This window comes from Ammospiza caudacuta, chromosome 34 (genome assembly GCF_027887145.1).
Source record: "Ammospiza caudacuta isolate bAmmCau1 chromosome 34, bAmmCau1.pri, whole genome shotgun sequence".
Lineage (NCBI taxonomy): Eukaryota > Metazoa > Chordata > Aves > Passeriformes > Passerellidae > Ammospiza > Ammospiza caudacuta.
Window position 1 is genome coordinate 1,070,527 of NC_080626.1, and position 23,486 is coordinate 1,094,012.

At 54.5% G+C, this 23,486-nt stretch overlaps 1 pseudogene; it reads right to left on the bottom strand.

Annotated features, from left to right (window-relative positions):
- Positions 1-583: 583 nt before the first annotated feature.
- On the bottom strand, positions 584-17,574 carry LOC131570324 (Fc receptor-like protein 3; annotated as a pseudogene).
- Positions 17,575-23,486: the final 5,912 nt, after the last annotated feature.

Genomic DNA, 23,486 nt, shown 5'->3' on the forward strand with positions numbered 1-23,486 from the left:
GGGTGCTTCAAAATTCCGGCACCATCCCGGCTGCAAACAGGACCCAACTCCAACTTCCTCGACCGTGGTACGTCCTCCCCCTTTTTCTTTTAGTGTGAGACGAGGGGGTCAACGTTTGGGGTCACCATTTATTGAAGGAAGGAGACCAGGACACCAGATGGTTCATCACAGGTCCAATTTATTGATTAGTTCAGCAACTTAAATACAGTGTCTTATGAGTCTCATACATATTGCAAAAGCTGAGCTCAGGATTGGCTATTCAGCTACATGTCAGCCTCGTAAATCTAGCCTTTTAGTTACATTCCTGTGGATAGCAAGAACAGCAGCTTCTGCATTCTTCTTATCCACAAGGACATCCTACCCTTGAAGAGGCCTCTACTCTAGCTAAGACTTCTTTACCAAATTGAATAAGCTGTGTCCCCTTTCCTCAAGCCACTCTGCGACAAAACTCTCCACACCCCACGTCCCCTTGCTGGAAGGGTGTGGGGAAAGATGAGAACTGGATGAGTCACGCCTGGGAGAGGTTTGCCTCACTGGCTCAGGGTCTTGTTTCCTTTTTCCCCTCTTCAGAGAAATTCGCCGCTTAGCCATCCACTTTTGTTCCGCGGTTGCATTCTACCTGCTCGCCCTGCTCGGCAAAAAGATGCCATACTGGGATTTCCCTGCCCTGGCATTCCTTGTGGAGGTGATCCTCAAGGCCAGCGCTGCCTGGCTGAGCTGCCTCCCAGTTCTCTGGCCTCTCACAGCCACGGCTGCCAGGACAGTGTCCGTGCCCTGTGCTGCTGCCTGGGCCCGGCCCTGTGCGGCTCCGGGCTCCTCCCGGCCGGCTCCCCTGTCACTGCCCTGTGCCTTTCAGGTCCTCGAGTGCCTGGACTTGAGGGAATGCAGTGACGATGTTCTGGAGATCCTGGCACAGAACCTGCAGAGCGAGCACATGGCCAGGCGTTACCTGGCACTCCGAGGCCTCGTAGTTCTGGGCAAGAATCCCTTGATGGTGGGAAGAGGGCAGTGGCTGAAGCCGTGCAGGCAGCGTGGGGCTGGGCAACGCAGTCGCTTGGCCTTGCCTGGGCTTGGCTGCTAGGGCAGCTGCTCCCAGCTCTCCTGCCTCCCGCTTCAGCTGCCCCAGTGCTTCGGGACAGGCCTTTGGCCTCTGGGCCCTGCGGCAGCAGGGCGGCCTTTCACAAAGTGGTGTTCCGCACAGGCTGAAAAAATGCAGAGCCTGACTCAAAGTCTTGTGGAGTTCCTGGAGGAAAATGACAATGACATGATCAGGATGAGCATTCTTCTACTCAGATATTTCCTCCTGGATAATGGTGCCCTATTACAGCGACCTGAGTGAGCCGCTGCTGGTGAGAGAGAGACGGTGAATCTTGTATCTTGATCAGAAGGCTTATTTATTAATATATGATATATAATACATTATTACTATACTAATAGAATATAGAGAGAGGTTTGCAGAGCAGCTAGCTAAGCTAAGAAGAGATAGAAAAGAATCCACAACAAAGTTGTGTCCAGGGGCTCAGTCCCCTAGCTTGCACTGATGATTGGCCCTTAATTATAAACATAGAAAATGAGCCAATCAAGGTGTCCCTGTTGCATTCCACAGCAGCTGATAATAATTGTTTACCTTCTCTTCGGGGGCCTCTGGCCTCCCGAAGACGCAGAAATCTGAAAGAAAGGATTTCTGTGGAGAAATGTCTGCGACATCTCACCTTTCTAAATTGTATAAAATAAAAGAAAAATGCTGATGTGGAATGAACAGGAAATTCCTTCACCTGCAAAATATAGAATACTAACAATTCACTAAAACAATCCTACAATATAAGAAAATTGCAAGAAACAATGCAAAGAGAATTCAAGTCCATGCAGCTGAGTTTCAGGAACAGTCCATCAGCTGAAGTTGTTTCTTTTGGACATCTGAGAGTCCTTAGAGTCCTTTTTGTCCTGAAACAGCATAACACAATTTGAAACAATTTGAAACAATTTGAACAATTTTTAGAATGTCCTTTTCTGGCCCTTCAGTGCTTTCAGTGCTTCAGCGCTTCAGAGCTGCTGCCCAGTATTTTCAATCTTTTTTATTTAATTTAAAATTTTTTTTTTTTTTTTTTTTTTTTGATCGAAAAGCAAAAGAGCAGCAGCCAGCTGAGCAGAGCAGTGCCAGAGAAGGAAAGGCCCTGGCCCATGCTGGACCAGGAACCCCAAAACTGGCTCAAAACGGGGGGACCCGGACCGGTAGAAAAAACCAGAATTCCCAGAAACATAAGGAGGCCTCGCAGTGGGCCCGGCCCAGAAATTTCCTGAGCCAAACGGCCCAGGCCAAACCCATGAGGAAGGCTCTGCATATCCACAGGCCTGAACCCTGCTGCCAGCACAATGGCAGCACGGGTAGTGAGACGCTTCCTTTCCCCTAAACCACTGAGGCATGCCAGCAGCAGGGAAATAGAAGCCTTCCCCAGAAATCCCATCTGGGGTCTGGAGATGTTTGTTTCCCACAGCAAACCAGCTATGGTCTCCTCCAATTGTGCCCTCTCCCTCGGCAATGCATCGGGTTTGTCTCTCATCCGCCCCCTGGGTTCATCCCCATCCCCTCCGGGCTGGGGATCAGAGGCAGAACTCTCTGGATGCACCTGCCCCCCCATGCCACTAGGGCACAAGAGAGGCGGCGGCCTCCATGGGACAATCCCCGAAAAACCACCCCCCAAACCGCCGAGAATGCTGATCTTAAAAACAGGCAGCTGGACTGCCACAACAGTGAGCTGGCGGGCAGCCCCCGCTCCACGGAAGGAGAGACCCCCCTCCAGGGCGGCCGCTGGGACGTCCGGTGGAAGCAGCGGGGAGGGAGCCGAAACTGGGGAGGGAACCGCGCTGAGCGTGGGATCCGCCGCGGGCTGCTCCGAGGGTCCCGCGGGCTCAACTCCATTTTCTGCTGCTGACTCTGGGGTCCGCTGCGGAGGCGGCGGGGATGCGCGGGAACACGCTGTTGCTGCGTCCCTTGGCTCTGAAAGCAGCGGCAGACACGGCACGGGCACCAGCGGAGCTGGGAGGAGCGGCGGAGCATCGCTGTTGCTTAGCAACAGGTCAATCGCCGACAGCGCTGTTTCTTCTGTCTTCTCCGACACAGGCTCTGGCGGGGGCGGGATCTCCTGGAGTGACAGCTCTAGCAGGGGCGTGGAGGAAACCTCAGAGACCGGTGCCGCCCCTATGTCTGAAGGAGGCGGAGTCTGAGAGGCCGGCGCTGGCTTGAGCGGCCACTCCCATCCCCCCGGAGAGAGAGAAGGGGGGGAAGGAGAACACTCCATCTGAGCATGCTCCGGAGCAAGAGTAAAAAAAACTTCTTCGCACCGCGAAGTTTCAGCCCCCCCCGCCGCGAAGCAGTGGGGGGAAAAAAGCCCAAAGTCGTCACCCACGGGGTCTTCTGCCAAAGGCGGTGGAAACGGAGCTTGGCCATAACAATTAGAGATCCATGGAAAACAAGCTGCTCTGCGCTTCAGGACTGGGAAAAGCTTTATAAATGCTGGGTAGATGGAAGGCAACACGCGTCCCTTACTGAAGACGCGCTGGATAATCGAGTCCATGCACTCCCAGACAAAAGCATCTAAAGCATATAAGACATCAGCAAAGAACCCAAAAAGCTTTGCCCATCGAAAGAATTCATAGATATCTGTTTCTGACAAAAAGAAACCGTCTTCTCTGCACCAATATTTCCAGAGGGCCATGATTTTCTCCTCTGAAGGGGAGAATTGAATCTCTTCTGGCAAGGCATGGGTCTGCCATACGAACAGCCACAAACTACGAAGGGCTGGTTCATCAGGAATAGAAAAGCCAACAGTGCCTTTTGAAAGAGTCCAGCTTGCTCTGGCCAGCTCCACAGGTCTGCTGCTCTTTTCCATCATCTTTCCTGATGGTTTTCCAGAAGAAAGTTCTGTTGTGGTCAGCCTTGGCTGTGAACTCTGTCCAAATCTGCAGTTCTTCAGCTCCTGGCTTGAATCCACTTGTGTGGTCACTTCAAAGCAACCCTCAAATGCTACACATACAGGATTTTTACCCAGTGCAGCAATTTTGCTCCTCTGGTCTTATTAGATTAATCTTTGCTCTGACACGAGGGGTCACCAGATATTACAGCGACCTGAGTGGGCCGCTGCTGGTGAGAGAGAGACGGTGAATCTTGTATCTTGATCAGAAGGCTTGATTTATTAATATATGATATATAATACATTATTACTATACTAATAGAATATAGAGAGAGGTTTGCAGAGCAGCTAGCTAAGCTAAGAAGAGATAGAAAAGAATCCACAACAAAGTTGTGTCCATCCTAGCTTGCACTGATGATTGGCCCTTAATTATAAACATAGAAAATGAGCCAATCAAGGTGTCCCTGTTGCATTCCACAGCAGCTGATAATAATTGTTTACCTTCTCTTCGGGGGCCTCTGGCCTCCTGAAGACGCAGAAATCTGAAAGAAAGGATTTCTGTGGAGAAATGTCTGCGACAGTGCCCCAATAGCCAGCCCCGTCGCCCTGCAGCTGGCTGAGGTGCTCCTGCCACTCTTTGACAGCGTAAGGCTCTGTGTCCACAGCCACGGCCACTGGCTGCTGCCGGGACACTTGGTGCCCTGTGCAGATGCAGGCCTGTGCCCTGGGGGGCCCGAAGCAGCTGATGCTCAGGTCTTTTGCCCTTTCCTTTCATCCAGGATGATATCCAGGTGCAGCTGAGCTCCATGGCTGTCTTTCAAGAGATGCTGGACCTGTTAACAGAAGAGGGAAAAAAGGCCCTCAAGTCCCATGTGCACCAGAGCCTGCTCCCTCTCTCCTTCCACTGCCATGATGAGAATCAGATTGTTGCTGAGGTGAGCACTTGTGGCCACCTGCTGTCCCCCTGGCAGGGGCTTGGGCTGCCTCCTGCCCTGGCACCTTGTGGGCTGCAGCCTCCTCCAGCCTGTGCCATTGGAATGTTTTCCTGTACCCTGGACTGTGGGGCCATCTGTGCATCTCTGCTGCTCTCCAGGCCTCCTGGGAAACGCTGCATTCCTCAGCCAGATTCCTGAAGAGGAGGGATATCGAACAAATGCTACACGTGGATCAGAGCTTTGGTGAGTGCCTGGTAAGAGCAGCCGAGAGCCCTCAGCCTCAGCATGGCCAAGGTCCCTGAGGGCGGTGCTCAGCGTGTGGCGCTGGCAGCTGTGCCCCCTGCTGCAGCCAGAGGCCAGGCGGGCTGGCTCTTCTCCAGGCTCCCGTGAGCCCAAGCCAGGTGCCCATGGAACCCCGACCCGGCCTGGCTGCGGGGCGGCACCGCGGCTCCCCCGAGAGCCCTTGGCCAGCGGCTGCTGGCCGCGCCTCAGGGCTGTGCGGGCAGGGGAGGCCGGGGCTGGGCGCAGGCAGCGCCCGGCCCAGGGGCTGAGCCCGCACCAACCCTTCCCTCCTGTCGCTCTCTGCAGCTGGCAGAGGACAGGATCCGAGCGGCCGAGCAGCTGCGCCAGGCCCTGCGCTACCTGCAGAGCCCAGAGGAGCCCCTGCGAGAGGCGGCCATCAGGTTCATGGGTGAGTCCCGAGCCCGGGCTCCCTGCCCAGCCCGCCGCAGCTCGGCCCTGGCCCCGGCTGCTGCCCCGGCAGCGCCAGCCAGGCCCGGTGCCGTGGAGCCCCGCCCGGCCTGGGCATTGCTGCTGCCGCCCTCTGGCAGCCGTGCCCTGGGGCGGCAGCAAGCGGCAAGGGCTGGGCTGAGCCCTGCCAGGCCAGCAGCCCGTGTGGCCACAGCGCCGGCAGCGCCGCTGGCAGGGAGCTGTGCCGCTGGGGCCGTGACAGGCTCTGTGTTCACAGGCATGGCCGGCCGGCGCCTGAGGGGGCAGCAGCAAGAGCTGCAGCTGATCTGCACTGGTGAGTGTGTGAGGGCAGCGGGCTGACTGCGGGGGCTGGAGGGGGCAGCTGCAAGCCCTGACCCGGCTGCGGAGGGCTCTGCTCCCGTGAGATTTCAGGGCCATGTGTGCCATTCGTGGCCAGCACCTTCGAGCTTGCTCCCTGCTCCCTGCATGCCATGGCAAGAGACGGCCGGGGTGGCACTGGCAGGGGGCTCTCCTCGGCTTCCTGCACATGCGGTGTCTGACCTTGCCTCTGTTCCTCTCTCTTGCAGCCCTTGAAGAAATGCCATATGACAGCAGTCCTGCAATCAGGGATGCTCCCACTGAATCGTGTATAGTTCTCCGGGCTGTACAGAGAGCTCCCTACTCCTTATGGCGCAGGCTGCGAGATCGATTCCGCAGTGCATGGAAGAAACGGCCTCGTCTGTGCGGAACTGCTTTACTGTTCTGCTGGAGCTCCCCGGAGAGGTGATCTGAAAGACTGTCTGCTGGGGCCATTTGAGCCAGCAGAAATTTTCTCTTTCTTCTTCAAGATTTTTGTATTTCTATTTTCGTTGGTTTTGAGTATGTATATATAGAATATCTTTCAATACACAGACTCCCAGGATCTTTATTTTCCTGCACCAGGTCTAGAAGGCATAGGGGAAGAGGGGGAAAAGGGTGCTTGCGCACAGCCAGCTGCCTAGGCTTGCAGTGTCGCAGGGAAAATGGCCAGAAGCCCCTTGGCCTTTGGTGGTTCTGCTGAAGCCTTTGTGCTGCCCACAGAGCAGCTGGGCAGGGGCCAGAGCTGCGGGGATCCCTGCCAGAGCGGTGCCTGGCAATGGCCACAAGCCCTGTGCCAGGCGGGAAGGGCCATCGTGTCCTCCTGCCCGGGTGCTGCTGGCTGCCTTGCTGAGGGCTCCCAGGTGCCTCTAGATGGGGCTCCTCTGGAGCTGCTGTGGGGCTGCGGGGTTGCTGCCGGGCAGGTTGGCTGGGCTGGGGGAGACCCTGAGGGGCTGAGGCGCTGCTAAGCCCTGAGCAATTGGCTGGCAGAGGCCATAAGCAGCCCCCTGGCAGCCGCCTTGATCCCGACAGCCGGCTGCTCCGGCGCTTCCAGGTCTGTGGCCGGTTGGAGGGACCCCCTGGAATCAGGCATGGAACCCTGGTCCTGGCCTTTCAGGGCTGTGAGGCCAGCTGTTGTGGGGCTGGGCATGTGCCCTCCCTGTGCTCCAGACTGCAGCCTCCCACCCCTCAGCCTTAGGCATTGAGCTCCACTGTCTGATATCCAAGTCTTGTTCCTGTTGCTGTGGGGGAGGCCGAGCTCTGTGGCTTTAGGCCCCATTGAGCCAGAAGAGCAGCAGCTTTGAGCCCACAGGGGCCACAGAAAGGCCCTCTTGGACCACGGGCATTCCTGTCCTTCCCAAGGCAGGGACACATGAGAGTGCAGCAGGCACCTTCAGGGTGCCACACTGGCTTTGCACTGGGCCACCTCCCTGTGCTGTGCACGGCTGGCTCTTTGCTTTGCTGCTCTCAGCCTTGTGTCGTCGTACTCCTTTGGCTGCCTGCAGCCAGGGGCAGCCCTATCAGGAGGGTGAAAGGCCCATCTCCAACATCTCAAGGGGGAAATGGAGCTCTCCCAGCCCTCAGCTCACGCTGTAAGCAGAGCAGAGCCTTTTCCCCAGCCCCGTTGGCTTTCTGCCTGCTTCTGGCCCTTGGCCACCATGACCCACTGCACTCGCTCTGAGTCACCTACAGCATGCCTGGTGCCTCTTGATTTGCTGACCCTGGCATGTGAGGCTCACTGAGGGAAAGGTGGCTGTCCCAATGCTGAGGGCACACGTGGCTCACTGAGCAGACTTGAGGCTTCCCCAGCAGCTTGCAAGTGCCTTATGTGTCATGTTACAGTGCTTGTGCTCCTGCCTCTTCCTGTCCCTCTTCTCACCCTCACCCAACCTGCACCCTCTGACCTACCTTCAATAAATCCTGTTGGATCAGACATGGTGTCAAGAGCCCTCCTTCAGCTGCCTGTCGAGTGCACATTACAACCTCCGGGCATGAGAGCAAGGTGGGTTGGGGGAACTGGTCTCTCAGACCAAGAGGGAACGGCTCTCAACAGCACCTGCCCGTGAACCTTCCCCGCACCAAATAAAATCATCTCCAAGCTTAGCTAGTAAGCTAGTAAGGTATAACTCATTAATTGTCTGGAAATCTGGGACTAGTCTCTAAGTTCCATTAGGTTTCTTTATTGCTGATGTAGCAGTATTAAATTTTGGCTGCCATTCTTCCAATTGTCCTGATGTCAGGGATTTATTGATTGTTGGCTCTATTCCTTTCCTAGCTTCTAATCTTCAAGGATATTGCTTTCCTACTACTGGCCTAACTCTTGTCTGTAGCTCAATTTTCATAGGGTCTGCTCGTTTTGATTTTCCTGGGCTATGAGTATCCCATACTCTTGGGTACACCTGATTCAATACTTGCTCTAATTAGTTCTTCTTCTTTGTTGGTCTTGTGTCAATTGTCAGTCCTACCGCTAAAACTGCTCATTTGTCTTCAGATACCTTCCATTTAGGTTTTCTTTTTCTAAACAGAACTGTTGCTGCCAAATTTTCAAGCAAATCCCTGCATAGGACAGATTTGGCTGAGTTGGGTAAATAAAGAAACTGATGTATTCCCAGTTTCTTCTTGATTTTACATTGAAGTGGTTTCAGGAAGAAAACTTTTTCTGGCTGGCCTATAGTGGCTCCTATTGCTTGAGATAGTTTTCACTTTTGGGTATCAGTGCTTGATTCAAGAGTGAAAATGTGTCTCCACAATTTCTTAAAAATTCAACTTCTTTATCATTCTTTAGCTGTATTTTAACCGGTGGCCTGCTAGGGTAAGAGTTGCAAGTCTCGGTCATTTCTTATCATCTAGAGTGGCTGCAAGAGTTTTGTGTACTTTGTCTGCTAACTCTGGGCACTGGAGTTATTTCCAGTGTCCTGATTTCTTACAAGATGCACATTGATTTGGCCCCAGCTTGGTCTGTGGCTGCTTTGAACCTCCTCTGCCTCTGATATTGTTGCCCCTGCCTCTGCTTCATCCAGAGGCATGCCACGTCCTCTCCTTGGTGCTGATCCAGAGCTGCCGCCATGGCTGCAGGGAGCTCTTTTCCTTTTTCTCTCTCTTGATTATCATCCACTTTCTATGCTTTTCTCATTCATGCCTTTAAGTCCCTCTTTACAGGCTCTTTCATCTTCTCAAGTTTCTGCCTGACATGTGGGCTAGATTGCCCTGACATCAGGGAAACCCACTGCTGCTTTCCCATATCCGACCAGGGATGCAGGGCTGTGCCTTTACGTGCAGCTGCTCACAGCCTGTCCACAAAGTCAGTGGGTGACTTGTGCTGTCCCTGTGTAACGTTATCTATTACTGACCAAGTTATTGCTTTTGGAATGGCATTTTTTAATTCCAATGTGACTAGTTCCTGGTATCTGGTTAACATTGCACAGCTGCCTGCATTGTTCGCGTCCCACAAAGGGCTTACAATAGGACACAGCTGGTCCATTGTACCTTGTAAGGCTCCACTAGCAATTTGTCCCTGCACACGTGCTCTGGCTACCTTGATCACCAACTCTTCTGCTGGTTTTGTTAGCTCTGTCAACATGAAATCAGTATCACCTCACTCTGGCTCTTGATTCTTGACTATGAACTCCAATCTTTTTGCTACTTTGCTAGGGTTTTCTCTATCCATTGTAACTTTTTCCCACCAACTCTTGAGGTCACTAGTAGAAAAGCAGATGTTCACCCACATAGCTTCTCCTGGGAGACTCAAGACTTGTCTTAAGGGGGTGACTAAAGGCAAAGCTTTCTTGGTTTTATTCCTTGGGTTGCTTGTCACTGGGGGTCTCTGAAATTGTCCTCTCACCTGGGGACAATTATTCATCTCATCCTCACTGCCATTTGGCTTTCATTCAGGGGGCGGAGTGGTTGCCTGAGGGGGAGTGTACCTGAGTGGCCTGGACTAACTCGGCTCTAAGTCTTGGACACCTAGAACACAATCTTCCTGGTGCATTGGAGCCAATTTCAAACATCTCTGCCCTATGCTGAATGCTGAACGACATCTCTTTCTTTTCTGCCTCTTATCTGTTTCCAGAGTAAGGACTAAAGGTCCTGTGGGGCCAAATCAAAGCCACATTCTTTCTGACACTCAGGTTTATTCTTCAGCATTACAGCAACCTGATGAGGTCTTCAGGGGTGAGAGAAGTGGACGAGAATCTTGGTTGATGATCAGAAGGCTGGATTTATTGATATATAATATATAATACATTATAACTATACTAAAAAAATAAGGAGAGAAGTTGCAGAGGCTGCTGAGCTAAGAATAGAATAGGAAAGAATGAATAACAAAGTTCTGTGTCCAGCAGAAAGCAAGGACAAACTCTCCTTGTGAGTGGTCAGCAAATCCAAACACTCAATGAAGCCCAATCACCGCTGCACCTGTTACATTCCACACCAACCGATAACAATTGTTTACATTCTTCTTCTGGGGCCCTAGCTTCCCAGAAGATGAACAAATCCCAAAGAAAGGATTTCTATGAAAAAATGTCTGCGACATTCTTCAGGGTAAAAAAACATGTCTGCATATATCACAGGATCTCATTTTTCTTCTTGTCTTAAAAATAACATCAACTGTAACAGTGTATCGTAAAGTTCCATTAGGGGGTGACTTCTCACCACTTTCTAATGGATACCAAGCCTACCACTGGGAAGAGTATTTCATCCCATTACCTTTCCTTGAAAAATTACCCTCTGGGATTCCTCCCAAATCTTTCTCATCTGCTAAATTACATTCTAGTGGACTCTTTTTAATACCATCTTTACTTCTTGTGTTATTCATTCTTCATGCTATCTAAATTTCCAAACTTGTCAGGATGTATTAGTACTTCTCTTTTCCTTCCCTTTATCCTCTGTAGACTACACTTAACACACACGGGCTGTCTCTGAGTCATCCAGCACCAATGTTTTCTTTATAGTCTTAAAAATCAATGAAAACAAAAGCATTCCATGTGTGGTAAATAGGTATGATTCATGCTGATAAAATTTTAAAAGTAATCAATATTGATACAGCAATTTATATTTGGAAGTAATAAAACATTTAAAAGTTGTAATGCCAGAAAAGAAAGAGATAGGAGGGGTTCCACCCCCACTCCTTGGAGATGTTCAAGGAGAAGAGATAAAAGCAAGAGATAACAGTTACTAAAAATTAACAAAAAGAAGGGAAAATCTGATTGGGTCCCAGGAAAATGCCAGCTATAGGAGATTTATTGCTTTGATGCTTAAATGCAGTAATATGTTAGTTTTGGCTTACATTGTACTGGCTTGGTGCTCTTGTGTAACCCAAAGGTGAATTAAAGTGCATAGAGGAAGAGAAGAGGCCTTCATCAGTGATTACCTCCAAGGACTTGTGTGACCACCAAAACAAGTGGTGGAGCATGCACGGTAAAGGTGGTAATGACGGCGGAGGTAGAGGTGTGATGAAATGAAAATGGGAGGCGTTGACGTCGATACATGGCATATAAGGGGTAATCTTCACTTGGCAAGCTCATACGTAAGGTGGCAAGGGTCCAAGAGCCCTGCACTCTGAACGTCGTGGTTATCTTTTTCTTATGGACTATTATTGGAATGAAATTATCTCTTATTTTTAGTCCAATTTGATTGTTAATATTTCAAGTGTATCCAATTTTATATATTTTCTAAACTATTCAATTAAAATTGCTGCTACCTCTAATATTGTTTGGTTTTTTGATGATGGGATAATTGGGCAAACATAACAATATGGAAAAACAGGCCTGGGAGCCTCCCTCATGGCTGCTTACCACACAGCTCATCTTTGAGATGGGTGCTTCACGTTTTATACCTCTGGGGGTTGCATCAGTCAACCCTGGCCCCTCCCAAAGTCTGTCAGTCAACTCTTCTTTGCCATTTATTGGTGGAGATTGCTTTCCTGCAACTTGATTGGTGGGTCAGGTGGTGCCATGCTGTGCCCTCCAGTAGCAATGAGCTTTTTCATTCTCAGCTGCCCTGTAGGAGGGGCACACGTACACGCCTTCCTTTTACCTCTCCTAAACGACCCAGGCTGTCCAGTGGCGACAATACAGAGGATGGGGAAAGGGGACTGTGAGGAGAACAGAGGACATCTAAACAATAAACTACAATAACATACCTATACATCAATAAAACTTCTCTTAATATTCACACAATATTCATTCCTTAATTGTTAGAGCAAATCATCTCATTATTCATCTATAACAATTTTTATTTTTATTTTTACATTTTCCCATTCCTACTCCCATATCTTTACCTGAGAGCCCCTTAATTCCAAAATTTTAATAATTCAGAGGGAAGAGGTTTATATTTTCCATTTCCAGAGAAGCTCCTTCCTTCCTTAACAGACACCTGTCTTTCAAACCAAGATAGAGCCCCAAAAATCCTGCAAATCCCACAAAGATCTGCACAAAAACCTGACCGGGTTCCTCCTTCCTGAGCCAAACAGGGCAGACCTAAACAAACAAAAACCATTTCTCCTGGTTTAATGAAAAAGCTGCGTTTTGGGTCCCATAAGAGGGACAAGGGTCCTGTGCCCCCTGGTACTGGGGAAAGGAATGAGGAGCTCCTGGGGGTACTGGGAGCACTGGAACGGGGAGCTCTGGGCAGCCCCATGTGGGACCCCCACACTCGTGGCCACCCCCCATGGCACGGTGGGCACCCACGGGAGCTGGGGGGCGGACACACAGTGGGAGGTGCCCTCAGGCAGGGATCTCCAGTGCCCCCTGTGCCCCCAGTGTCACAGCATGTTCTCGTAGATGTCACTGGAGTCCTGCTGTTGCCCATGGGGTCCTGGCAGCTCTGCATTGGTCACCTGGGGGGTTGTGGCACAGGGGGGCACTGCAAGAGACACCGGTTGGGGGAACTTGGATGGGAGGTGACACCCCTAGGGTGACATGTCCCTGTCCCCCCACCTGTACTCACCCCCTGCCTTCTTCTTTCGCACAACCTGGCTGTACAGCAGCTCCCCTGCCTTTGGAGGGACCGAGGGCACTGGGGGGGCCTTGCAAGGATAAGGGGGTGTCTGTGGGGGTGTAGGGGGTCATAATGAACATAAAATGGGGGTTCAGGCCTGGACCCACCCCACTCACCTTTCCTGCTGTTTCCTGAGGGCTGTAAAGGAAAGGGGGGAGGGGTGACTGTAGAGTCCTCAGGGCCCCTGACACCCCTGAGACCTCTGTCTGCCCCTGGGAGCCTCGTGCATCCCTGAAGCTCCTAATGAGCCTTGAATCACCCACTGAATCCACTGAGACCCCAAACTCCTCCAAACCCCTGACAGAACCCCCAATGTCCCTGCATGACCCTGTAGGACCTCCCCAAATCCCCCAGGACCCCCAGGTGAGATCACTAGGGATTCAGCTTCACCCAAGTCAGGAGCTGTTGGTGCTGCCCTTAGGACCTCAAACTCTGTGGGGGTTCCACCCCAATCCCTGGGACCCCCCTTCCCCCTCATTGTCACCCACCCAGGTGGTGCCACCAGTGCCAGCCCCTGATGACAGCCAGGAGCAGAAGTAGGAACAGGAGGGACCCGCAGACCCCTGCAGCCACTGCTGGGGACAGAGAGAGACACATCAGGGTCACCCAAAACCCCGGGGGTCCTGCACTCCCCATGTGACCCCAAGTGACCCTACCTGTGTCCTCTTCCTGTGTTGTCACCTCCAGGGCCAGCTCTGAACTGAGTGCCTGGTGCACGTCCTGTCCCAGCTGGTTGGTGGCCGTGCACTGGTAGGTGCCTGAATGTCTCACATCGACAGCCCTGAGCTCCAGGAGGGGACCTTGGGCCACCTCCTGCCCATTGTGCAGCCAGGTGAAGGTGACAGGGGCTGAGCCCACCTACACCGAGCAGTGCAGGGTCACGGGGTCACCTGCACACACCCGGTGTGCCAGAGGACCAGGGGTGATGGTGGCATTGGCCACGGGCACTGTGGGGAGACAAACAGGGCTGGCACCTGGTGAGGTGGATGGGAGTGCCGTGGTGGGGTCACCCCCAGCCTGACAGTCCCGCTCACAAAGGACAGTGACATTCAGGGGGACACTCTCAGCCGTGCGGTCCCCGCACTGGCAGTGGCCACTGCCCTTGTCCCCAGTGTGGTGCAGCTCCAGACAGGGCCAGTGCCAAGCGGTGCCCCCGAGCCCTCCTGGGTACCAGGAAATGGACAGGTGACCTGTCCCTGTGGCCACCGTGCAGCTCAGCACAAGGCTGCACTGACAGAGACACCCTCAAGGGCAGAACCCCTGCAGGAGGGGGAGACACCAGGGGACATTGAGGGACTTGGGGGGAGGTCAGGGAGGGGCAGGGAGAGATCAGTGAGGAAAAGGAGGTGCAGAGTTGGGGCGGGGGAGGCTTGGATAGGTACCCCAAGGAAGGATGGGGGGTTTAATGAGGGGACACATGGAGTGGGAGATGGGAGGACCCCAGTGCGGGTATGGAGACCCAGAGAGGGTATGGTGGGACTCGGGGACTGTGGGGAAACAGCAGAGAGGGGTGGGGTTGACTCAGAGATGGGTGAATGGACCCAGTGAGGGATGGGGGGAACGGGGCAGTAATGGAGGTACCCAGGCAGGGGACCCAAGGAGGCTGTGGGGGCTCCCTGTGCCCATCTCTGCATTCACTGGGCACCATGACACGGAGCAGGGCACTGCTCTTCTGCACGGCCCCCACCTCAGAGCGCACTGGCAGCTGTAATTGCTTGAGTGGGAGATCCCCACAGCGGGCACCAGCAGTTGTGGGGACCCGTGCCGGCCCCCCACCACTGTCCCGTCCCAGTAGAACACGTGCAGGATGGGGGCTCAGGGCCGCAGGGGCTGGGGGTGCTGAGGCAGCTGAGAGTCAGGGGGGACCCCTCGGTGGGCTCGGAGGAACCGTCCAGCACCGGCACTGAGAAGAGCTCTGGGAAGGAGAGGGGAGGGAGATTTGTGAGCCCGAGTCACTAGGGAGGGGCTGTGAGGGGGTTGGAGTGGCAGCTGTGGGGTGCTCACCGTGCACTGTCACTGTCACTGATTCTGACTTCTCCCATCCCCATGATACCCTGGATTTCACCATGCTCCCACAGCTGTAGCGGCTGCTGTGTTGCAGATGCAGAGGAGACAGGGACAGCTCGGTCCCATTGCAGAGCTCCTGTAGTTTCTTCTCCTCATGGTAGAAGGACACTGAGCTGACCGGGTTGTCCTGCCAGCACCGGCAGCGCAGTGTCACCGTGTCCCCCTCCAGCAGTGCCTGCACTGGCACCTGCAGCACCAATGGGGCTGTGGGACACAGGGGTCCTGTTACACCTGGCGGGTCCCAATGCCACCACGAACCCCATATTGGCTCACACACAGCACACCAGGGATCTCCAATTCCACAAACAGGGTCTGCCAGCACTGGGATGCTCTGGGATGTCCCCAGAGCAGGGGACAGGCTCTGGTCACACAGGAGGTGACCCATGGAGCTGAGCCCACCCAGAGCCCCAGGGTCACTGCAGGTGCCAGAATGGGGACACCCAAACCCCCCTCACCATCTAAGACTGTCACGTGGGGGCTGAGCCCAGTGCTGAGTTTCTCACATGTGTAGTTGCCTCTCTCAGTGACAGTGAGGTGGTTGTGTCCCCCTGCCTCCAGCGCTGCCCATTCTTGTACCAGGTGGTGACACCAGTGGTCCCCAAGCCCTGGCAGGTCAGTGTCACCCGGTCCCACAGCACCGCCGGCCTTCAGGGGGGCTCCATGAGGAGTTGGGTGGTCTGGGCACCTGTGGGTGACAGGGGATACCAGCCTGCCAGGGCCAGCGTGGGGCTGGGGACAGCAGGGTGGGGCCATGGCATCCCCCGAGGACTCACCAGCGAGGCCACGGGTCTGGGCTGGAAGGGAGAAGGGACAGGGCTGGGTTGGGTTGGGGTGGCACAATGGGGACAGTTGTGCACGTGGGGAATGGGTCATAGAGGCTGCCCCTGAACTATCCCCGTGGTGACATTGGTGTGGCACAGATGTCTAGATGGGGACACTGTGCTAGCACAGGTCTCCCCTTCCAGCCCCATGGCCTCTGTCTCCATGGCCCATCCACATTGTGCTTGTCTTCTTTTCCCTGTCCCTGCATCCCTGCATCCCTGCATCCCTGCATCCCTGTCCCCACAGCTGCCCCAGCCCCAGGATGCCTGTTATGGTTTAGGCCTGGCAAAGCCAGAGCCCCATGGGTACACCTTCTCCCCGGTGTCTGCTGTGAGATGTGACCAGGAATAAGCAAAGCAGGCTCCAAACTTAAACATAAAGAAAATTTTATTAACTGAGCTACACACAAACAATTACTAAACTACACACAAAAGAAAAAAAAAACACAAGGAAAATGAAAACCTCACAAAAACACTCTCCTCCTCCTTCCCCCTAAATTCCCAATACAATACATCCTCCAAAAATCACCAATTCTAGGTCCAACACCACCCTTTAGATTGCTCAAACTTTCAACTCCTCAAGAGGAGAGGGAGTCCTTCCATGTGTCATGGTGGCCTCTTCCGTCCTTGTTCCGGTGCTCTCACCACCGAACAGGGATCAGGGCTGCTTCCAGGGTTGTCTTTGTTTAAGGATGCTTTGTCCAGTTCCAGAAAAACACAGTATCTCACCTTCTCACCTTTGGGACATCCGTCCCCCCATATTTTATATACCCCCTGGGGCCGAGGGGTACCCACACTGAATCTTCTCTGGCACTGGGACATTTCTCCCCCTGGACTCAGTCTCTGTATCTCACGGAAACATGGCTCTGTCCATGGCTACACAAAAGAGTCCAGCATAAAATGCCACTCCATCTTCTCCCTTCTTTCAACATCTCTCATTCTCTCTCTGGTCCAGACCCCCATCACTGGTTCATTTCCTTTGTCCTCCTCCACTCTTATCACACGTCTAGGAAGGGTTAATGTTCTGTAGGGTTTTCATTGTCCAAAAGGGGTTAAAAACTCCTCCAGGCGGCTGGACTCCTGGCTGCACCCCCCCCCCCATCTCCTCAGCTGGGCTGCCTGCTGCCAGCACATATTTACTGAATTTCAAGGTAACGACACAGGCTGCACTCTCTCTCTCTCTCTATCTGTCTCCGGGGGGGGGGGGGGGGGGGGGGGGGGGGGGGCGGGGAAGGCTGTCCGATGTCTCTTGGGGCTCTTCCTCCACCCTTCCATCATCCAAGGCCTCCTCACTCCCATGTCTGTCCAGGCCCCGCATGGCTGCCCCTCCCCCGCCCAGCGGCAGCTGGATGGGGGAGAGTTCCGACCTCAGTCCCTCGAAGTCCCAAGAGAGCCTCCCAGGGCCGAAGCTCTGCCTTTAACCCCTGGGTGTTCTCGGAGGTGTGTCCTAAAGCCCACTGGCTACCCCAGGTGCCAATATCAAAATCCAAGCACCCATTGGTTTGACCAGAACATCCCAGAATTCCAACTTCTTTCTGGTCAAACCACCACAATGCCTCTCCCCACATTCCTATCCGTCCAGCCCTGTTCACTCTCTCCTGTCCCCACGGCCACCCCATGACCCCGGTCACTTCAAGCTCTGGCTCTTCTGGCATTGGGAACCTCAGGGAACCCTACAGCCCCCCTCTGCCCCCTCCCCACCACTCTGCCTCACCAGCACCCATCCCTGGGGTGCTACCAGCCCGGCCCGTGCCCAGGGCACTCACCCCACAGGAGCAGCACCACCTTCCCGGCCATCCCAGTGCCCCCAGCCATGTGCACTGGCTGTCACTCGCTGCTGCGGCCACCGCTCCCCTGGCTGGTGGCTCTTTGGCCAAAGGGGAAGGAAGCGAGGTCACGTCCATCCCCATGTGCTGGTGGCCTTTGGTGGGAGCATGGTGGCCACAAGCTGGGGACAGGCTGTGGGCAGTGTGGGGACATGCTGGGGACAAGGCGGTCGCTAGGTCGGTGGGACATGGGCTTCCCAGGAGTAGGGGGGCTCAGGGGGTTTGGGGAGCCAGGGACGGGTGTCCAGGGGAATGGGGGGTCCAGGGAATGGGGTCCAGGTAATGGGTCCATGGGGAATTGGGGTCCTGAGGACGGGGAGCCCTGCTGTGAGAGTCTTAGATGGTGAGGGGGGTTTGGGTGTCCCCAGCCTGGCACACACAGGGACCCTGAGGGCTCTGAGTGTGCTCCGCTCAAGGGGTCACCTCCTGTGTGACCAGAGCCTGTCCCCTGCTCTGGGGACATCCCAGAGCATCCCAGTGTCGGGGGATCCCCATGTTGGATCTGGGGACCCCTGGTGCTCTGGGTGTGACCCAATGGGGGGTCCTGGTGCCATCAGTTGTGACAGGACCCCTCTGTCCCCCAGACTCGCTGGTGCTGCAGGTGCCGTTGGGGGCGCTGCTGGAGGGGGACACAGTGACACTGCGCTGCCGGTGCTGGCAGGACATGTCGGTCACTGGAGTGCGATTCTACTGTGGGAACAAAGAGGTGGAGAGGTCCCTCAATGGGACTGAGGTATTGCTGTCCCCTCTGCAGCTGAACCACAGCAGCCACTACAGCTGCAGGGGCTTGGTGGATTCTGAAATGTCACCATGTGCACAGTCAGAACCAGTGACAGTGACAGTACACGGTGAGCACCCCCATGGCTAGAACTCCAATCTCCTGACACCCCCAAAGCCACTTCCCAATGCACTAAGAGTCACAGTCCTCACCTCCCCTCTCCTTCCCAGAGCTCTTCTAAGTGCCGGGGCTGGAGGGTCCCCACGAGCCCACCAAGGGGTCCCCCCTGACTCTCAGCTGCCTCAGCACCCCCAGACCCCTGCGGCCCGGAGCCCCCCTCCTGCACGTGTTCCACCGGGACGGGCAGGTGGTGGGGGGCCTGCAGGGGTCCCTGCAGCTGCTGGTGCCTGCTGTGGGGGTCTCCCACTCGGGGAATTACAGCTGCCAGGCGCAATCTGAGGGCGGGGCCATGCAGAAGAGCAGTGCCCAGCTCCGGGTCATGGTGCGCAGTGAGTGCGGGGATGGGCACGGGGAGCCCCCACAGATGCCTTGGGTCTCCTGCCTGGGGATCCCCATATCCCCCCGACACCTCTCCTGTTTCCCCCCACCTCTGCCCTGTGTCTCCTCACCCTTACCTGATATGAACCCATCCCAAACATTCCCCATCACACCCATCCCCCCCACCCCTATCCCCCCACACTGGCTGCCAGGCCCTCCCTGTGGCCTCAGCCCTGTCTGTGTCCCTGCAGTGTCCGTGGCCATTGCCACCATCACCCTCGGTCCCCAGGCAGACCAGGTGCCTGCGGGTGACAACGTGACCTGGCACTGCTTGGTGCAGGTGGGCTCAGCCCCTGTCACCTTCACCTGGCTGCACAACGGGCAGGAGGTGGCCCAGGGTCCCCTCCTGGACCTCAGGGACATCAATGTGGGACATTCGGGCACCTGGCAGTGCGTGGCCACCAACCAGCTGGACGGGCACTGCATGTTCTGGGCACTCAGCCCAGAGCTGGCCCTGGAGGTGACACCTGGCTCACCCTGGGTCAGAGGTGGGGTCACACATGTCACCAGGGTGTTCAGGACCCCCATGGTTTAGGGTGACCAAAATGTGTTCCCCTCTGTCCCCAGCAGTGGCTGTGAATGTTGGCAGGACCCTCCTGTTCCTGCTCCCATCCCTGCCAGGCCTAGGGTTCTGGGGACCCAGAGGGTTCGGGGCACCGGGGGGTTGGGGACCCTGCATTGGTGCAGAAGTTCTGGGGGGTTCAGGGGTGGTCAGAGTGTCCGGGGAGAGTCAGGGGTCCAGTGGGAATTGGGGCTGCAGTGGGGATTTGGGGGTCCCGTGTGTGATGGGAGCTGCTGAGGTCCCAGGAAGGTTCAGGGGTCCCGGTGTCCCCACGGTGACCCCCTCCCCTTTCCCTTGCAGCTGCCATGAAGCTCCAGGAGAGGTGAGTGGGGGGCTCTGGCTGGGACTCCCCTTTCCCACCTCCCCAGACACCATCAGCACCCCCCTTATTCCCACAGGACCCCCCCAGAGGAGGGGGCTGCGCTCAGTGCCCACATCAGGGGCACTGAGTGCTCAAGGACTGAGTATAAGGGAGGCAGGGACACATCACCCACTGGTGTCACCTCCACCCAGGTCTGCACCACCGGTGTCTCTCTCAGGGCCGTCATGGGTGTCCCACACCCATGCCCCACCTCGGGATCCACAAGTGACTAACGCAGAGCTGTCGGGATCCCAGGAGGGACAGCGGGACCTCTGTGACTACGATGACAGTGACCTGCTGTGACACTGGGGGCACTGGGGGGCATTGATTCCCCTCAGGGGTCTCTTCTCCTTCACAGCACATCATGGGGCTCCTCATTCCGCCTCCCAGTTCTGGGGAAGCACACAATGTTTTTCCCTCTTATTGTACCCAAAATGCAGGTTTTGGTCAAACTGCGTGAGAAACAAGGTTCACTCTTTAAATTTTGTAAAAGGTTAATAAGGAATAAAAGGGACAGTAAACAGCATGCTGGGTGCTTGGAAACTGCCAGAGGCACATGGTTAACTACAGCAATTCTCCTTACCTACCCTTTCATTGTAATGGTGAAATACATACTCAAGTGGGTTATACATATTCAAACATTATTTCCAGTTTACATGTTCTGGGAATTCTTTTGCTTGGTTTGACCCTTCATTCATTTTGATCAAGTACATGCCATACTGCAGGTTAAATTTATATATTTTATGTCTTCACAAGGCCCCTCTGTTCTTTGGTTTGACAGTTCTTGATAACTGAAGGGTCAGTGGTAAATTCCTCCTTGCATTTTTCTTTTGTTGTTTTTTCACTTGCTACTTTTCAATGTGTTCTTCTCCTACAGATGAGATACTCCACCAGTACATTAAATCAACATTAGCTATTTCACAAATTATCTGAGTTATTTTCACCATTGTCACTTAGTTACACAAATAAAGGCATTAGCTACTTCTGCAACAGTTAATGTTGTAATACACAGCACATTGTCTCTATCTTGATATTTTGAGAGAGCATAAGTTAAAATATATTTATCAAACTAAAATATATATTCTACACAGGGATTAGGGTAAAAAGGCTGAAAAATTGTAGTGTATCAAAAGCAGTTAAAAAGTGATTACAAACTGTATTATATCAAAATAATTTAGAAAAACCAATATAATAGTGAAAGCCAATGACGACAAAGTTATTCATAACAGGGAGAAGGTGTCCTGAAGAGTTTAATTGACTTCTCCTTATTTTGTCAGCAAAAAATTCAATTTATATTTCTAATTCCGAGCCAGTTTTACCTGTGACAGTATTTGATGAGTGATCTCTCCTGGTCCTTGTCTCAACCCAGGAACCCTTTTGCTCAATTTTCTCTCCCCATCCAGGTATGGAGGGCAGTGAGAGAGCAGCTGTGGTGGGTGCAGGGCATCCAGCCACTGTCCATGCACGGCAAGGCAGGGAGGAGGAGGAGGGTCCAGGTCAGGTTGTTGAGCAGATTGCTGTGGGATTTGCAATAGTTTTGTGGTTCTCTCAGTCCCTTACCAAGAGGAACAAACAAACAATTGTTGCATTTCTGGACTGGTTCCCTCACAGCTGCCCCTGCAGGGGCATTCCCTGCTCTGAAAACCACCAAAGGCCCTCACAGAGCCACTGCTTGGGCTCCCTTTGTGGTTTGTGCTTCTTGCAGAGCTGAGCAAACCACAGGCAGGCCTTTTCCCACCCACAGAATTTTCACCTCTGCAGCAGCTTGAAAGCTGCCAGAATCAAAGCCAAGGGGGCAGGAGGGACCCTCAGGTGCTGGCTGCCACCTGGGGCTGGGCAGAGCAGGGCTGGGCAATGGCCATCCCTGTGCAGTGGGGCTGGGCAATGGCTGGGCCCCACCCTTGGATGGCCACTGGCTTCAAGGAGCAGGAGTTTGTGAGTTCCTTCCTGCCCAGGGCTCCATTCCCCAGCTGCTCTTGCTGGCTCAGATCCTGCAGGGGATGATCAAGAACGGAGAAATCTGGACCTCTCTGGAGCTTCCATGCCACAGGACAGGAACCTCTTGGCCATCACGGGTCCCCCCTGGGACAGGATCCCCGCCAGGAGAGGAGCCCTCTGGATGTGCCCCCCAGTAGAGAACCCGCTTCCCTGCACTGCGTGACAAACGTGCCAAATGGCCTCTTCCTTCTGTGCAAGAGAGAGGAAGTGAAAGTCTTGAGGGGGGAAAGCTGAACACCCACATCCCCCACAGCCTCCACAGCCCTCCCTGCCAACCCCTCACCCCTGCTTCCCCCACCCTGGGCTTCCCCCGCCCCTTCCCTACTCAGATGCCCCCCAGGATCGTCAAGGAACAAACTTGTGAAATTGAGGATTGAAATTATGGAAATGGAAAAAAAGAGAGAGAAAAGTCATTGGGGACTGGGGGGACACTGATCCAGAGCACATTGGAATCCACCTGGGGATCCACCTGATCCCCAAGCTGCTGGCACATTGTGGGGACTTGCTGGGCTCTGGGTCACCCAAAAATCTGAGCCTCCCAGGGAAGGAGCTTTGACCCAAGGGCCCACCCAGCCACTGCTCAACCCTGGCACCCTCATTCCCCTGGGAATTGAAACATGGGCCCCCCATTCCTGATGTCCCCCTACTCTTTCCAACCCCTACCCCAATACTGATATCCCCCTGGATTTCCATGGCCCAGCACCCCATTCCCAAGAAACCCTCTGCCATTCATTCCATCCCCTGAAAAGATCCTTCCCCCAGCACCTTGATTATACCAGGACCCCCCTTTCCACTGGATCCCCAATTCCCCCAGCATCCCCATCCCATGACCCCAAATCCCTGGAGTCCACGTTGCCCTGGGACTCCCATCCCTGAGTTCCCCTAGCCCTGGGGAGCACCATTCCCATGGCACCTGCATCCCCAGTGACATCCCCTCAGCAAGAGCCCTATTCCCAGAAACCCCAATTCCCAATGGACCCCCCCATTGCTCTGGACACCCATGCCCACATTCCCAAACCCCTAAGCCCACCACTCCTGCAAACCCCATGTCCCACCTTGTCCCACCCCGATTTGTCCTCAGCCTATGCCCATCCTGCCAACAGCCTGTCCCCAGCTTGTGGCCACCCTGCCCCCACCAGGTGCCATCAGCACATGGGGATGGACATGATCTCGCTTCCTTCCCCTTTGGCCAAAGAGCCACCAGCCAGGGGAGCGGTGGCCGCAGCAGCGAGTGACAGCCAGTGCACATGGCTGAGGACACTGGGATGGCCGGGAAGGTGGTGCTGCTCCTGTGGGGTGAGTGCCCTGGGCACGGGCCTGACACCCCAGGGATGGGGAGGGGAACAGGGGGGCTATGGGGTCCCCTTGGGTGCCCAATGCCAGCAGTGCCAGTCCATGTTACCCATACTGGACCTTAGTGGGAGTGGGGATGTAGTGTGGCTTTGGGGACAGGAAGCAGAATGGGGATGTGGGGACAGGAATGTGGGCACTGGCACTTTTGGGCTCAGGTAGCTCTGGGCATAGGGACAAGGGAATTGGGATGAAGGGACAGAAGGGGACAAGAACAGTGAGGATGTGGCCATGGGGATGGGATCATGGGGATGGGATCATGATCTGGTGGGGGTGACCTGGGCCAGCATGGGCTGTGTCCATAGTGTCCTTGTGCCTGGGATGTCCACAGTGTCC